The sequence below is a fragment of the Sapajus apella genome, unplaced genomic scaffold, assembly GCF_009761245.1.
Source record: "Sapajus apella isolate SASKATOON/1434 unplaced genomic scaffold, GSC_monkey_1.0 scaffold104, whole genome shotgun sequence".
Classification (NCBI taxonomy): Eukaryota; Metazoa; Chordata; class Mammalia; order Primates; family Cebidae; genus Sapajus; species Sapajus apella.
In genome coordinates, this window is record NW_022437044.1 from 4,196,790 (window position 1) to 4,214,697 (window position 17,908).

Below are 17,908 nucleotides of genomic sequence, written 5' to 3' on the forward strand. Positions count from 1 at the left end.
AGATCACAGAGTAAGTAAAAATGCAGGTGAAAAATACAAGAACTCTCCTCTGCCAAATTATTCAATCATGTACTTTTGCTCCTTCATACATAGGTGCCATGCTTGCCTTCAAAAAATGCCCATCAAGATTATAAAGAATTCCACAAGCTCAGTGACCTGCTTAACTAAAGACACTTGTTCATATTATGGTTTCTTCAGTGTTACAAAACACATTAAATGATGAACTTCTTTGATTTTTTTGTATTTATCACTAACCCTAATACAGAAATACGCTTCACTGTGGCTAATGAGTGGCACTTTCAACTGTCCCCAGTGTTTATACAATGAATACCCCAGTTGAATCCCAAAATTTTAACACTTTTCTACTCATTTATGTATTAATAACTCAAAGTAGTAAAGCATTTTGTAAATGCTCATTTGAAGATCTGGTGAACTTTGCAGAAAAAAATAAATTTTCAAACCACGATGACTGTTTTGAGTAAGTGTGGCCAAAGCTTCTACAGGTGAATTACAAAATGTTACCAATGAAATTCTTTTTGTTTTGTTTGGATTTTTTTTTTGTTTCTTTGTTTGTTTGTTTGTTTTCAGTTAAGCTCTATGCATTTGGATTGGCCACAAGCATGGCAATGACAGAAACTCTGGTTTAAAAATGTATCATTTGCCTGCATTGGCATTCCTTCACGCTTATAACATTCAAGGAACTTTTCAGGAATTAAAACAGCATTTGCCCAAAAGCAGTGTAGTTAACTACTGGCTCAAAAATAACTTTTGTGTATGGTAGTATAATAAGCCACTTATTTAATAGTGTTGTTGTTCAGCGAGTGTTGCTTATGTCAAATTTGTGGTCTGTAATTGAGTGGATACAGACTGGATTTTGTGCATAACCAAAACAATGGGGAAGCATTGCATATAAAATGAGAAAATGTAATCAGAAATGCTCGTATTGGTATATATCAAATCATGAAAGAATTTCAAAAAAGGGCAATGCCATGTAGTGGCAAATGAATGTGATCATATTCTCTGAGGACAGCCATTTCCTAAAATAAATAAAGCAGCTATTCATTCTGACACAATATTTCAAAATATAGTCAAGGCTCACAAAAGTCAGTTATCTCTTAGGGAGTATCTTCGTGAACCTGCCCATAACCTATCCCTGTAATATACTTTTTCGTATGTCAAATTTCTGTTTTCGTGATTCTTATCTTCTTTTCCTTCTTTCAAGTTTCTTCATTACTTTAAATTGTCAGTATTTTTTGCTTGCAATTTGCTATACTATATTTAATCTTCACTTCATTTCCAATACTGGAGGTTGAAATTGTGTAGAGACTTTTAGAGAGTTTTGATTTGTTTAGTGCATTTTTAATAAATCTGATGCCACAAAAGTGCATTATCACAATATTGATCTTGTATGTAAGCATTATGTATGTACATAAAATGCTGAAAGTTCCCCAAAATAGGCACGTCGACCAATGAAACAGGATAGAGATCCCAGAAATAATTGAAAAGATGCCCTATGATGTGTTTTGTTGAATCTATGTACACAGATCATTTGGGGAGAAATTTTCACTCTATAATATTGTTTTATAACTTGTGATCATAACATATCACTTAATTCAAGCAGGAATTTTTCTTGGACCTGTTAGATAATTAAGGTGACAGTAACAAATTGCCAGCGAAAACTTGGCATGAATGATGAATTCGGAAGCCACAGCAGATACCAGCTTACCTAGAGCAGAAGATAGAATAATAAACGGACAGGATCACTGAAACGGTAATTGTAAAATATTGATGGAGCACTATTTTTTAAATTAAATATTTATAAATGGATGATTACACGATTACATTAACAAACATTTAAACTGAGACAAGAAAGATGAAGAGTTTGCCAGCGAAAACAGGAGGAAGGGAAGTTTTGGGGGCAGAAACAACAATCCAGGAAGGAAAAGAAGACTTTTTTTTTTTTAAAACAGATTAAGAGACATTCTTAGATGGCTGATCCCGAGAAGCACAAATAAAGAGTAAAGAGGGATGAGACTCTTATAAGACAAGGTGGGTGATTGAAGCATTCTCATCCTGGAGTGATGCGATTCAATTTGCTCTTCAGCACCAGGCTGTGGTGTGGAAATTGATCAGAGTCCTGTTGGGACACTGTCTCAGTAAACTGATGATGACAGTTGTCAGAAGTAAATGTGCACATCTGAATGTGCACTAGAGCAAAAGTAATAAATTTCTTGGAGTCATACTTTTAAGAGAAAGCCCACATGTTTATAGGTTTTACCTCTAGGAAATCACCAGTTTCTCACAGTAAAGAGAAAAAACACCCTAAAATCTTCCTTTTTATGGCAAGGAGATGGAATAGGTAACCATCTCAAATATGCGCAACATGTTCTTCATGACAAAGGCCATTTCTGAAAAAGAAAGAATGTCACCAGCGTCTCATCTAAACTAGAAGAAAGACACTTACCCAAAGTTATCTCCTTCTCGACTGTGCGTCTCATCTAAGTGGAAAAAAAATAGCTATAGAAGTAGAGAGTAAATATGAAAGTCACAACCCAGGTACACAAGCACTCTAAAAGACTAAGATTTTTCCCAGCTTCACTGAGGTATAATTGACAAACTGAACACTATATATTGAAGGTCTACCACATGACACTTTGATATATGTATACATTGTGAAATGCTTACCACAATAAAGCGAATTAACGTATCAGTTACATAGTTACTTTTTCTAGTGTGTGGTAAAAACTTAAGATCTACTCTCTTAGCAAGTTTTAAGTGTATAATACATTGTAACTAACTGTAGTCCCCATGCTATACACAAGATTTTCAAAAGTTATTAATCTTATAACCTCAAGTTTGTATCCTTTGACCAATATCATCTCATTTTCCCCATTCTTGACCTCTGGTAATCACCCTTCTAAACTGTAAAATGATACAGTGTTATGTGAAAGTAAGCTACATTGTAAACTCTAGGGAAACCAATAACAAAATCAAGTATGAGAATAATTGATGTGTTAAAAGAAAAGAAAAAATAAAGATAAACAAAATGATGAATTAAAATCAAGAGGGCAGAGAAAAGATAACAAAAGAGAAAACAAAGAATAAGTGTGAGAAATAGAAAACAATTAAGAAATATATTAGATATGAATCTCATAGCAAGAATCAGGCTAAATGTGAATGGCTAAATGCCATGAATGTAAAGACACACTTTCAGAGTGGATAAAGAATGATTAAACTGTGTTTGGTTTATAAGGAACCGCCTATAAATATAAAGACACAGATACATTAAAAGTATAGAACTATAGGAAGGGATGCCATGATAACACTAGTTTAAGAAAAGGATGACTTAGCTACACTGATTTCAGACAGGGTAGATTTCAAAACAAGAAATAAAACATTAAAAGAGTTACTACATAACAATAAAGGGGCCTGGTGCTGTGGCTCACGCTTGTAATGCCAGCACTTTGGGAGGCTGAGGTGTGCAGATCACCAGAGGTGAGGAGTTTGAGACCAGCCTGGCCAACATGATGAAACCCCGTCTCTATTAAATATATATAAAAAAAAAGCCAGACATGGTGTCTTGTGTGTGTAATCACAACTATACGGGAGGCTGAGGTAGAAGAATTGCTTGAACCCAGGAGGTGGAGGTTTCGGTGAGCCAAGATCACACCACTGCACTCCAGCCTAGTCAACAAGAGTGAAAACTCCATCTCAAAAGTAAATAAATAAATAAATAAATGAGTTAGTTTTCTGCAAACACACAGCAGTCTTTAATATATATGTTTTTACTGAGAGATCATTAGAATACCTACGGCAAGCTTTGGAATAATGACATCAGAAAGGTGGCAGAGTTGGAGATACCTGCTTTCATCCTCCTCCACCATGACCACCACCACCACCACCAACAACAACAAAACAACTAACCATAAACAAAAATGGCCTTGAGGGGCTTAAGGATTCCTTGCAGAATAAACAATAACAAAGTAGAGGAAAAAAAAATACAGAAAAAACTGCATAGAAAAGATAGATGATGAAAGTGGCATATCTGTAATGTCTGGAGGTGACTAAGGGCAAAGAAGTGTGACGGCTTCCACTGCACACTCCAATGGCCTGATCAGCAGAGGACACTAGCACCTTTCATCACTAAGGTAACAACCAGCCATCCCCACTGCAGACCCCCATAGAGGAAGATGTGATTGCACCATGGCCACCAAGAAATTAAAACTGTGCTACTGTAGGACTGAAGCTGTCATCCCTCCCAACCCTGTGTGTGCTGCCCCTTGTCCCCTGCAGAGAGGTAGCCACTTCACCAGTGTATACATTCCAGACCATGGCTCTGTAATCTCTCTGTGCTTACCAGTGAACATCCACAGCTTAAACACTGGAATTAACACAGTTAAGTACTTGCAGCACCATAAGCCCTGGACTCTATAGTTACTCTTTGTTTGCATAATACAGGTCATTGCCCTGCAGCACACCATGAGAACAATGCATCTGATGTTTGAGCCACAGTCACAGCTAACCCATTCTCCAGTTCCTAGGGCTGCTATAGCCCTTCATGTGCTAACACTTCAAACTCTAGCCCCATTACTGTATTGCATGCACCTGTACCTAAAACTCAGAAACGCTATTGCTATGAGATAGACTCACAGGAAACCCCATTGCTATTGTTGTCTTATACACATTTGTGCTCCATACTTCAATTCCCCAACTACTTCACAAACACCTATACCCCGCACAGTATTACCAACACAGTAATGAGGGTATGTGTATACCAGGCACCATTGTCGTGGCAGCCCAGGACCCTAGAGTCTTGATCTTTCCATGTGTGCCCATGCTTCAGATCCCAGCTCCATGGCTGCTTCATGGGCAATGTTCATGAGACGCCAGGGGAAGCATGCCATTAAGCTGCATCCAGTGACAATAAAGATCCTCAGGGCCATGACTTCTCTGGTAGAAAAAAAATGATGAGAAAGACCCAATAGCCTTCACCATTAAAAACCCTAATGGTCTTCATCACCAGTGCAGACACCTTCAGCCTGGGCTGTTAAGAACCACTGCAATCTTCGCTGTCATCAAGCTAAGCTGGAAGATCTGCATGGAAACTATGCTGCTGTGAGCCCAAACCAGAGCCAGAACCTCCACAACCACTCAGTGTCTTTGCAACTACCCACCTAGGAAAGACTTTCGTCATGGAAAGCATTTCGATAAACCCTGGAAGAGGCGACGGCTCCATCGCATGTGCAGATATGAACACAATGCAGTAAGAAATATGAAAAACCAAGGAAACATATTACCACTAAAGCATACAATAATTTTCCAGTCACTGACCACAAAAATGGAGGTCTTTAAATTGCCCGAAAAATAATCCAAAATAATTGTTCTAAGATTCAAATAAACAAACAGAGACAACAAGGGGGATATTACCACTGACCACACAGGAAAGCAAATAAACATCTGAGAATATTATGAATACCTTTATGCACATGAGCTTGAAAATTTAGAAGAAATGCGTAACTTCCTAGATATATACCCTCCCAAGACTGAACCAGTAAGGAATTGAATCCCTGAACAGACCAATAATTATCTCTGAAATTAAGTCAGTAATAAGTAGCTTATCAGCCAAAAAAGCCTACAGCCAGGTGGATTTGTAGCTGAATTAAACCAGGCGTACAAAGAAGAGTTGGTACCATTCCTAAATTCCAAAAATTTGAGGAGGAAAGACTCCTTTCTAACTAATTCTATGAGGCTATGAGGTCAGCATCATCCCAATATCAAAACCTGGCAGAGAGACAACAAAAAAGAGGAACCTTTAGGTCAATATTCCTGATAAACAATGACACAAAAATCCTCAATAAACTACTGGCAAACCAAATTAAGAAGCACATCAAAAAGTTTATCTGCCACAAAAAACTAGGCTTTATCTCTGGGATGCAAGGTTGGTGCAACATGTACCCAAATCAATAAATGTGATTCATTACATAAACGTAACTACAGAGTAAACCCACATAATTATCTCAACAGATAAAGAAAATTCTTTCAGTAAAATTCAATACTGCTTCATGTTAATTCGATAACGTGGATAGTGAAGGAACATACCTCAAAATAATAATAGCCACCTGTGACAACCCCACAGCCAACATCATACTGAATGGGCAAAAGATCGAAGCATTACTATTGATAATCTGAACAAGATAAGTATGCCCTCTCTCATCACTCTCATTCACGATAGTACTGGAAGTCCTGGCAAGGGCAATCAGGCAAGAGAAAGAAATACGGTGCATCCAAATAGGAAGAGAAGAAGTCAAACTACCCATTTGCAGGCAACATGATTCTACATCTACAAACCAGAGTCTCAGTCCAAAAGCTTCTTAAGCTGATAAAAAAAAACTTCAGTAAATAACCATGATCAAAATCAGTGTGCAAAAATCAGAAACATTTCTATACCCCAATAACAGCCAAGCCAACAGCCAAATCAGGAACATCTTCCCATTCACAATTGCCATACACAAAAAATAAAATACCAATGAACATAGCTAACAATGGAGGTGAAGGACTCTACAAGGAGAACAACAAGAGACTACTCAAAGAAATTAGAGATGACATAAACAAATGGAAAAACATGAAAAATTTCATGCTCATGGTTAGGAATAATCAACTTTGTTAAAGTGACTAAACTGACCAAAGCATTTTATAGATTTAATGCTACTCCCATTAAACTACTACTGATATTCTTCATAGAACTAGGAAAACCTGTTTCAAAATTTATCCGGGACCAAAAAAGAGCCCAAATAGCCAAAGCAACCATAAGCAAAAAGAACAAAGCCAGAGGCATTATGTTACTCATCTTCAAACTACAGTACAAGGCTGTAGTTTAATTACAAGGCTACAGTAACTAAAGCAGTATGGAACTAGTACAAAATCAGACACATAGACCAATGGACTAGAATATAGAACTGAAAAGTAAGAGCACTCACCCCCAGCCTTCTGATCTTTGACAAATAGGAAAAAAATAAGCAATGGGGACAGAATACCCTCCTTAGTAAATGGTGCTGGGATAACTGACTATTCATATGCAGAAGATTGAAACTGGACCCCTTCTTTACACTATGTCCAAAAATTAACTCACAATGGATTAAAGACTTAAATATATAACCCAAAACTATAAAAAACTCTGAAAGACATCCTGGACCATACTATTCTGGACATAGAAATGGGCAAGGACTTCATGATAAAGACACCAAAAGAAATTTCAATGAAAGCAAAAATTGACAAATGAGATCCAATTAAACTAAAGAGCTTCTGCATGTCAAAAGAAACTATCAACAGAGTGAACAGAAAACCCACAGAATGGGAGACAATGCTTGCAAACTACGCATCCAAAGTCTAATATCCAGCATCAGTAATAAACTTAAACAAATTGACAAGTAAAAAACAATCCCATTAAAACGTGGACCAAAGGCATGAGCAGTCACTTTTCAAAAGGAGACATACATGTGGCCAACAGTCATATGAAAAAAATCTCAACATCATTATTATACAAACATAAAACTACAGTGAGATACTAGTAATAATGGCAATTATTAAGAAGTCAAAAATTAAAAGATGCAGGCAAATTGTGGAGAAAAACGAAGGCTTATACACTATTGGTGGGGGTGTAAATTATTTCAACTATTGTGGGAGAATGATGATGAATCCTCAAAAACCTAAAAACAGAAACACCATTCGACCCAGCAACCCCATTACTCGGTATATAGCCAAAAGAATATAAATCATGCTATTATAAAGACACACGCATGCATCCATGCATACATCCATTGCAACACTATTCCCAAAGCAAAGATATAAAATTAATCTCAATGTCCATCAATGATAAACTATATAGAGAAAATGTAGGCCGGGCACGGTGGCTCACACCTATGATCCCAGCACTTTGGGAGGCCGAGGCCAATGGATCACAAGGTCAAGAGATGGAGACCATCCTGATCAACATGGTGAAACCCCGTCTCTACTAAAAATACAAAAATTAGCTGAGCATGGTGGTGCACACCTCTAGTCCCAGCTACACGGGAGGCTGAGGCAGGAGAATTGCTTGAACCCAGGAGGCGGAGGTTGTGGTGAGCCGAGATGGTGCCATTGCACTCCAGCCTGGGTAACAAGAGTGAAACGCTGTCTCAAAAAAAGGAAAAGAAAATGTAGTACATGTATACCATGAAATATTATGCAGCCATAAAAAAGGAATAAAATCATGTCCTTTGCAGGAACATGGGTAAAACTGGAGGTTATTATCCTTTGAAAACTAACACAGCAACAGAAAACCAAATACCACATCATCTCACTTACAAGTGACAGCTAAATAATGAAAACACATGGGCACATATAGAGAAACAGCATACATTGAGTTCTATTGGAGGATAGAGAGTGGGAAGAAGGAGAGGATCAGGAAAAATAATTAATGGGTACTAACCCCCATGTTTGTGTACTAGACATAATGGAAAATGAACAGGAAGGTATAGCCAGTGTAAAAATTAATAGCTAGAGCTCTGAATGTAGCCACTAGCCCCACTAGGTATTTAAACATACATCACATCTCTATATTTGTCTCTATATCACATAATGTAATCATGTACCGGCACACTAATATACAGGCAGAAAATGGATTAGTAAAGAATTACAAAAGTAGACCCAAGTATATAGTTACATTTATAATACAATGTTGATATTTTATATCACCAGAGCTAAAAGGGGCATATAAATCACATTGAGATAATTGGATAGTCATTTTGAGAAAAAAAACAATGTCTATATCTCATCCCACACAACAATCAGGTACAAATTATTTGGAGATACAAATTTAGCAGAAAATAACCAAATAAAGAAATAAATCACATATGAATTAGAAAAATGAGTAAAATCTTATGATCTTTGATGTGCAAACATCTTTCTAACTACAACTCAAAACCTAGTTTTAATAACAAAAGGGAGTGATAAATTTTACTACATATTAATACATTTACTTAAGGCTAAAATCATAGTAAACAAATATTAAATTTTTCACCAAAAAATGATAACTTGAAAGCAAATTTATATTCTAGGTTAACTATTTTCATATTGGAGAAAATAACAAAATAAAATATAAAATAGGAAAGTGTAAAATAAGATAATCCAAAATAGAAAGTACCAAATATATGATAAGAAACTATATAAATGAATTCATAAGAGAAATGTCTATGATAGCTACTTTGAGATACCATTTTATACCTCTCAAAAATCGCTAATATTCAAAACATTGGTAACATGTTTAGTTGGTAAGGATAGGAGGAAAGAGGCACAATCACATATAGACACTGGAAACACAATATTATACAATCACTATAGGAGATTTGATAAATTCTAATCAAAATATACTGTAGCGTTATATTAAAAAACTATAAACTATACTTTATCTCAATTCTAGGAATTTATCCTTAAATTCTCTCTAGCTATAAGAACATTCATATGCACAACTTTTTTCATTGTATCAATAGTTGAAATTTAAAATAATAAAAACAATCTATATGGCAAAATATGGAAAATAGTTTGAATGAATTATGATACATAAACCATACACCCCACGGAGAAAAATATAGCAACCTGATAAAGAAACTGAGGAAGAGCTCTATAGCTAATATGGAATTATTTCCAAGATTTCAGGTGAATGAAAAAAGCACAAAGAAATACATAAAGTATATCTATATTTTAAAAACCATTACAAAGTTCTATCTGCAAAAACAATAAGGCAAAAACAAATCAATTTACCTATAGGCTATAAAGGAGCATTCGGCACAATGTGTAGAAGAGGGATTGGTATTTTCTAAGTGTAGCTTTATGCATAGCTTTGTGTTTTGAAGCTATGTTAAGGTTTCACATTTTGAAAAATGAAATAAAATAAAGATGGGTGAAAATGCTAAATTTTAGGGGAAAAAAGCCACAAGTCACCCTAGCTGTCTTTTTTTACCATGACATGATTGGCTATTTAGAAAACTCTAAAGATTGGATACATAGGTGTGCAATTGCTGGACAATACCAAATGATGACAGTGTGGAGAAGACAAAATACTAATATATTGCTTGTAGCAATGTAAAATGATAGAAACACTCTGAAAAATTTTGACAACTTTATGGAAAAGTAAACTGTGCTTCCTTTAATCCAGGAATTCTATATTTGAATATCTATTCCCGAATTTGTTTAATTTCTTAAAAGTTCCTTACACAAACGTTTATAACAGCTTTATTTGTAATATAAAAATTGTAAATAACCAAAATGCAATTCAATAGATGAATTGTTATGCTGCAGTTAGCATGCCTATAGCATAGAATATTTCTCAGCAATAAAAAGGAACTATCAAGACACTCAACAACTAATATTATATTAAAGGTAATTATGCTGAATGAAAAAAAGCCAATTCAAAACGGTTATATACTCAGTTATTCCATGTATAAAATATTATGTAACATCCTTAAAATGAGAAAATATTAAAAATGGAAAACAGCTTAGCATGTGCCAGAAGTTAGGGAAGGAGAAGGTGACTGTAGGTATAATGGCATCAGGAAGGATCCATGTAATGGATTTTTTTATTATTGCGGTGGTCACAGAAATCTGAACATATAATAAAACTTCATAAAATTGAGTACACATAACGCCCAAAAATGAGTGCAGGTAAAACTGAGAAAATCCAAATAAGGTCAATGAATCTTGTCAGTATCCTGATTGTGTTACTGTTTCCAGTTACACAAGATGTTACTATTGGGGAATACTGGGTGAGGGAAGGCAGGATTTCTTTGTATTATTTCTTACAATGGCATATTAATCTACAATTAGCTCAAAATACAAAGTTAAATAAAATTCACAATAGTCCACACATTGAGTCAAAGTAAAATTCAATAGATAAATATTGATACAACATGGGCTAAGTTTGTGATTTCTCCCTACCTATATGTTCATGTTTTGTTCATTGCCATTAATTTTTTAAAAGTTAGTTATACTTCAGGTGTCAATAATCCCTACTTCCACAATGGTAAATTTAAAACAAATGCACATACTTAGAGCACAGATTCCTTTTACATCACTACCAAATTTGTCTTCATTTCTTTTGCTGGGCCAATGCCATTAAGATCAGTAAACCCTGGCCCTATATTCTCAGACTGCATGATAAGATAAATACTGTAATTTTGAATTGAACATTGAGTCAGTGTTACATCAGAAGCCTAGTAGAAGAATAGTACCAAGAAGTCAAAAATCTTTAATGTGAGACACTGGATAATGACTGAACTTGAGACATGTAATTTCTTAAAAAAAAAAAAAAAAAAAAAAACAGAATATAGACCATTAAAATGGAATACAAAAATTTAAAATGCTGTAAACAGACATGAAAATAATCAGATGAAATCTGAAGCAAATAAGAGAAAAAAAAGAATAAATTATATTTGTCATACAATTGAAACAAAAGGTGAGGGAGGGGACAGAACAGGAATTCAGAACCGTTACTAAAATCTGTCCGTTTTTATTTACTTGAATTTTCATATTTAGGTAATATGCTCTGTTTTAATGAAAATTTTCTGTAAAGCAAAATAAAACTACCTCTTCAATATCCTGGTAATCAATTTTCTCTTCTTCTAACTACCACACTTCTTCAAAAGGAGAATACACCCTAGAAATCATCTGCTGAGCTAAAAAACAAGCAGAAGACTGTTCAACAAGCCAGTCTATCATCCTGCTCACTGAAGGAACATGTGTAGGTATATACAATTTTTTGTTAGTAGTCTTTCATGTTTCACTTCCAATTAAAAGTTCACTAAAGTTAGAGAAAATGCAATGAATTATGCAGAGTTTGAAATGCATGTAGATTTTGGGAAGTTATGTAAAATTAGTTTCGAATTTTCTCAACTTTTCAAATGTATAGGGGAAAAACGTTTTGAAAGCCAACTAATTCCATGAGTTCTATTGAATGGAAACACTATGCAAATTTTGCCTTGAAAGAAATTAGATTTTTTTAGTTGGTATAACTTTTAAATAAGATCATAATACCTTAGACTTTTGTTGCACTTAGTTTAAAAGACATAAGTGCAATAATGTTGAGACTTTATTGTTGGCGCCCACAACACAGTAAATAGTTTTAATGCATAATCAAAATACCTTTTTTAGGAAGCTAGCATAGCAATCTGTGAATGTCATGCCTTCTGAAATGGCAGAAGAAGATTTTTTTCATCGCCTCTCCACAATCCCCATGAGAAAACAGTGAAAAGTTTAATAGAGTGAGTTACAAAGCGCGACTATGCAAAAATAAAAGATGTATAGCACATTGGGTAAAAGTTATTTGCTGTCCCTAGGTAGTACATTTAATTTACAACTAATGTACATAAAATAAAATGATAAATATTTACCTTTTGTCATAAGTATCTACATATGCCTGTCTATGCTTTCAACTTTTTAGTGTAACCTTTATAATGAGACTGTGATACTGGAAATTTAATGTTCATATATTATTAATTATGCTTTTCTACTACATTGACCTTTTTAATATTCTGCATGTTGGTCATTTATTCATCCCCAGATAATTGCTTCATCTGTAAGTGTAAGGTGCTATTCAAAGCGAATGGCAAAATACTATTATTTAAAAGTTCAACTCTTTATTCAGAGTATAATATCAATTATTAAATATGCATACAGATGTATATATTTACTATTCAAACATATATTTGTCATACTACATTTAAGCTTACTGTTTGGGTCTTGTAATATCTACACTTATTCAAAATCTTCAAATGAAAATCATGTATAGATTTTATTCATACATGCCAAAAAATAGACTAAGTCTATCTTTAGTTCCAAATTGTATTAATATATTTAAGCTACTGATTAAATAAAAATTTACAGATATTTTTCTGCTTCTAAAAATATAACAGCAAAGATTGTTATAGTAGAAAAAAATAAAAAGAGTATTTTCTTAATCTCAGCCATTAAATCAAATTACTACTGTGTCAAAATAGGCCTGGGTTTCAGTCCAGGTTTTTCATCAACATATTCTTCATGATTGAAAAAATTTGTTTCCATTACAGAGCTTTTAAAAAAAATTTCCTATACACACAGATTATCTGTAAAATCACATTCAAATCAAAATTACTTCTTACGATATGAAAATAAGCAATGGAGATAAAATACTCTTTTGCTATAAATTTTAATAAAATGGTGACATATTATATTTAATAATTGTTATTTTCCAGGATAGAACAATCCCAGCTTGATAAAACATATTGAGTAGTTATCTGTATATTAAAAAATATGCAGAATTCCCACTTGATAATGAAGAGTACCTGCTATCAGAGCAATATTACTGCAGATAACTATAAACTGTGGACAAAATATTTAAAGTATCCTTTAAATGTAACAATCTTAGAGCACAACAAAAAGCATGACAAAACCACAAAGAGTTGACAGTTTAATATGGGAATAACACTTAGCAAGCTTCTGATATTTTAAAGGCTTCTTATGTAAAAGAAGATAGGTTCCAGTTCACTTTACATAAGATACCTCCACTTACATGGAATTCCACAGTCTTGTCTGCATGACTAGCCACAGAATAGAGTTCAGGCTACCCCAGCAACTGTAAATTCAAGAGGAAATGTTGGAGAAAAATTCCAGAGAAGAGTCCCAAAATTTATGTATCAATATTGACCAAATTTCTAGCTGAGCCAAGAAGTATGCAAAGTCAGGACAGATGCCACACAGACCAGGTAAGGCTAAGATATATATGTGTGTAAATATATGTATATCTTAGCCTTACCTTACAAATATATATATATATATATATATATATATATATATATATATTTGTATTTCAGCTTATTTTCCATGCTGAACATTTAAAAAATGTTCAACATTTAAAAAAATATATACCTAGTCAAGTTAACTTTTGGCTGAAACAACAACAAACAACCAAAAAAAAACCCCACTGTTTAAATGAATATAATAGAATCAAGAATCTCTGCAATATTTTATGATGTCTAAGATATAATCCAAAATTATTATACATACAAAGAAACAGAAAAAAATATTTAATGCTCAGATAAAAACAAAAAAAACACAAATGGAGATTGATTCAGACATAATGCTGATGTTTGAAATTAGCAGACAGTTCTTTAAAACAGCTGTAATTACTATATCAGATTTATGGGAAAATACTCTTAATGAATAAACTTATAGGCAATTTTAAGGAGGTAGAGACTTTTAAAAGCAGACATGCTCAGATTAAAATTACAGTATGTAAAAAAACACAGAACCTAGATAGAATAATGTCAGATTACAAATAACAGAAGAAATATCCAATTAGAAACGTAGAGAAAAAAATATTTTTAAAAATGAATAGATCTGCAATAATCTCTGTTAAAGTGTGAAAAAGTCTAAAATACATAAAACGACCAAAATCTTAATTTTAAGAAAATTTATGTATGTGTAGAGTTAAGAAATTCAGACAACTCGAAGAAGAGACAATAAACAGAAAATAAATCATGTTCAGACATCTAAAAACTGACATAAAAAGAAAACCTAAAAAAAACCTAGAGAAAAATGGTGTGTTGGAAATAGGCCATGAAAAATGTGAATCAGTTATGACTACACTTTGGAAAGAATGAAGATGGAAAGGCAGTGGAGGGAGATTTTTTTAATGGGCTCAACAATAAATAAAACTATTAACTGGAAATCTGATTCTATACCCAGCAAAAATATCCTTTAATAATGGAAGTGAAGTGAAGACATATTCAGAAAATAAAAACTAAATACTAAGAAAATCTGTCACCCCTCTAAATACCTGAGAATAACTGCTACAGAAAGTTTTTCTGGCTGAAGAGTAATTATTCCAGATCTAAATCAGACTTTTAGGTATGAACAGAAAACATAGAAAATTCTGAAGATGTCAGGAAACTAACGGAATATGTTTCCTTTTAATTACTTAGACATATAACTTATTAAAACAAAAGTTATAACATTTTAATATGGAGTTTTGAACATATTTAGATATAATACATATGAAAACTATAAAATAGAAGATAGAGGTATAGAAAACATATCCAAGCACAATGTTCTTATATTTTCTGCAAAGTGGTAGAATATGAAATATATGGAAATCTTAAAAACTTAAAGATATATATTGCAATCACTAGCAGCACCTCTAAAATATAATAGATATATCAGAAGGCTAATAGATGTTAATATTAAATGCTAACAAATATTTAATTGACTAAAAAGAAGACAATAAAGGAAAACAGAGAAACAAAAATATGTTGGTAAAAGATAAATTTTAAAGTGGTAGACCAAATATAACTATTATTATTATATTAATTTTTTTCCCATTTATTTATTTTATTGCATTTTAGGTTTTGGGGTACATGTGAAGAACATGCAAAATTGTTGCATAGGTACACACGTGGCTGTGTGATTTGCTGCCTTCCTCCCCATCGCCTACATCTGGCATTTCTCCCCTTGCGATCTCTCCCCAGCTCCCCACCCCACACCGTCCCTCCCATTTCCCCCCAGATGACCCCAGTGTGTAGTGCTCCCCTCCCTGTGTCCATGTGTTCTCATTGTTCAACACCCGCCTATGAGTGAGAACATGTGGTGTTTGATCTTCTGCTCTTCTGTCAGTTTGCTGAAAATGATGGTTTCCAGGTTCATCCATGACCATACAAAGGACCCAAACCCATCGTTTTTGATGGCTGCATAATATTCCATGGTGTATATGCGCCACATTTTCCCTATCCAGTCTATCGTCAATGGACATTTGGGTTGGTTCCAGGTCTTTGCTATTGTAAACAGTGCTGCAATGAACATTCGTGTGCACGTGTCCTTATAGTAGAACGATTTGTAATCCTTTGCGTATATACCCAGTATATTAAATATAAGAAGATTAATAGCTCCAATTAAATAGAAGCAATTTTCAGATTGTACAAAATAGCAAGACCAATACAAGGAATTCCACGAGATATATATTATAAAAATACAAATTAGTTTTAAGAAAATATAGTGCTTACAACTTTTCCAAAATTAACCTAACATGGATCATAGAATTAAATGTAAAATGCAAAATTATAAAACACTTAGAAAATAATGTATGAGAAAATTTAGATGGCCTCAGTTTGGATGATGTCATTTTAGGTTCAACATAATACATACAATCTATGAATAAAAGAATTTATAGGTTGAATTTTATTAAAATTAAGACCTTCAGTAGGTGGATACATAAACTGTGAGATAGCCATATAATGAAATATTATTCGGTGCTTAAAAGAAATGAGCTATCAAGCCACAAAAACATAGAGGAAATCACTGGTGATTTTGATAGGAATATGTCATAAAAGTAAATTTAAAGACAATTACATTTATTAAAATAGTGAAATTTCCTAGGGCAAAATAAAATGTATTTTAAATTTTATTAACATCCATTTTATGTTATTAAATAAAATTTTCTATTTTTATCTGCATAAGTCGTAGACAATAATTTCTAATTTTAGGCCTATATCTTTTTGTATCTTTGGTTATGCTTATAAATTAGATAATTTTCCTAATATATTTTCTAAATTATGATTATTGATATATGTTAATGTTTATCTTTCATTTGTAACTGACCATCTTACGTAATTCTTATAATTTATAATAGTTTCTCAATTGATTTTTAAATATTTCCAAAGTGGCAAATCACGCTATAAATAAATAATATTTTGCCTCTTTTTGTTACATGTATTGCATTTATAAAAATAAATGCTTGATTAATTCTATTGGCTCAAATTTCTAAGCAATGTTACAGTAGTGAAAATAAACATCTTTGCCTTACTTATGAAATTGAAAGAATCATTTTTGTTCTACTGTTAAGTATGAGGCTGTATATTGGAGATTTTGAAGTTTTATTAATCTATGTTAATACAAAGGAAGGATCTTTTTATTCTTATTTCATTAAAATATGTTTATCAGAAATTTATTTATTTATTTATTTATTTATTTTTGACATGGAGTCTTATTCTCTCACTCAGGCTAGAGTGCAGTGGCACCATCTCAGCTCACTGCGACCTCCACCTCCCAGGTTCAAGAAATTCTCCCTTTCTACCTGCCTCAGCCTCCCAAGTAGGGATTACACCTCAGTAACTTTTGTATTCTTTAGTAGAGACAGTGTTTAGCCATGTTGGCCATACTAGTCTCAAACTCCTGACCTCAGGTGATCCACCTGCCTCAGCCTCCCAAAATGTTGGAATTACAGGTGTGAGCCACTGAGACCAGTCCAGATATTTATTTTAAAATCAGTAAAATAGTTACTGAAACTCCATCAAGATTATATTTTTTCTTTTATCATTAATGTGATTAATTCTCAAAATATATATTCTAATGTATTAGAATTAGATCATGCTGCATTTTAGATCATGTTTCCATTTGTTCATGTGCTTTACATTTTACATGAATGTACAGTCTATTCAATAATAATTTATGATTTTATAAGTGAGTCTGCCACAGATATTTCTGTCATGCTTTGTGAGATTTTCACATCTGAGTCATGCCAGATTTATAAAGAATTGGAAAGCATTTTTTTTACACGTTAGTTATGGAAAATTTAAAATACAAAGAGAATCATTTGCTCCTTAAGTTGAGGAAAATGAATAGAATAACTAAGCTGTAAGATCCACAAGTCTTATTGGGGGGTAATTGTGCAGTATCTCTTTTTTGTTTTCGAGATGGAGAATCAGTCTGTCATCCAGGCTGGAGTGTGGTGGCATGATCCTGGTTCACTGCAACCTCCACCTTCTTGGTTCAAGCAATTCCCCTGCCTCAGCCTCCCGAGTGGCTGGTATTACAGGCTCACACCACACACCCAGCTACTTTTTTTGTA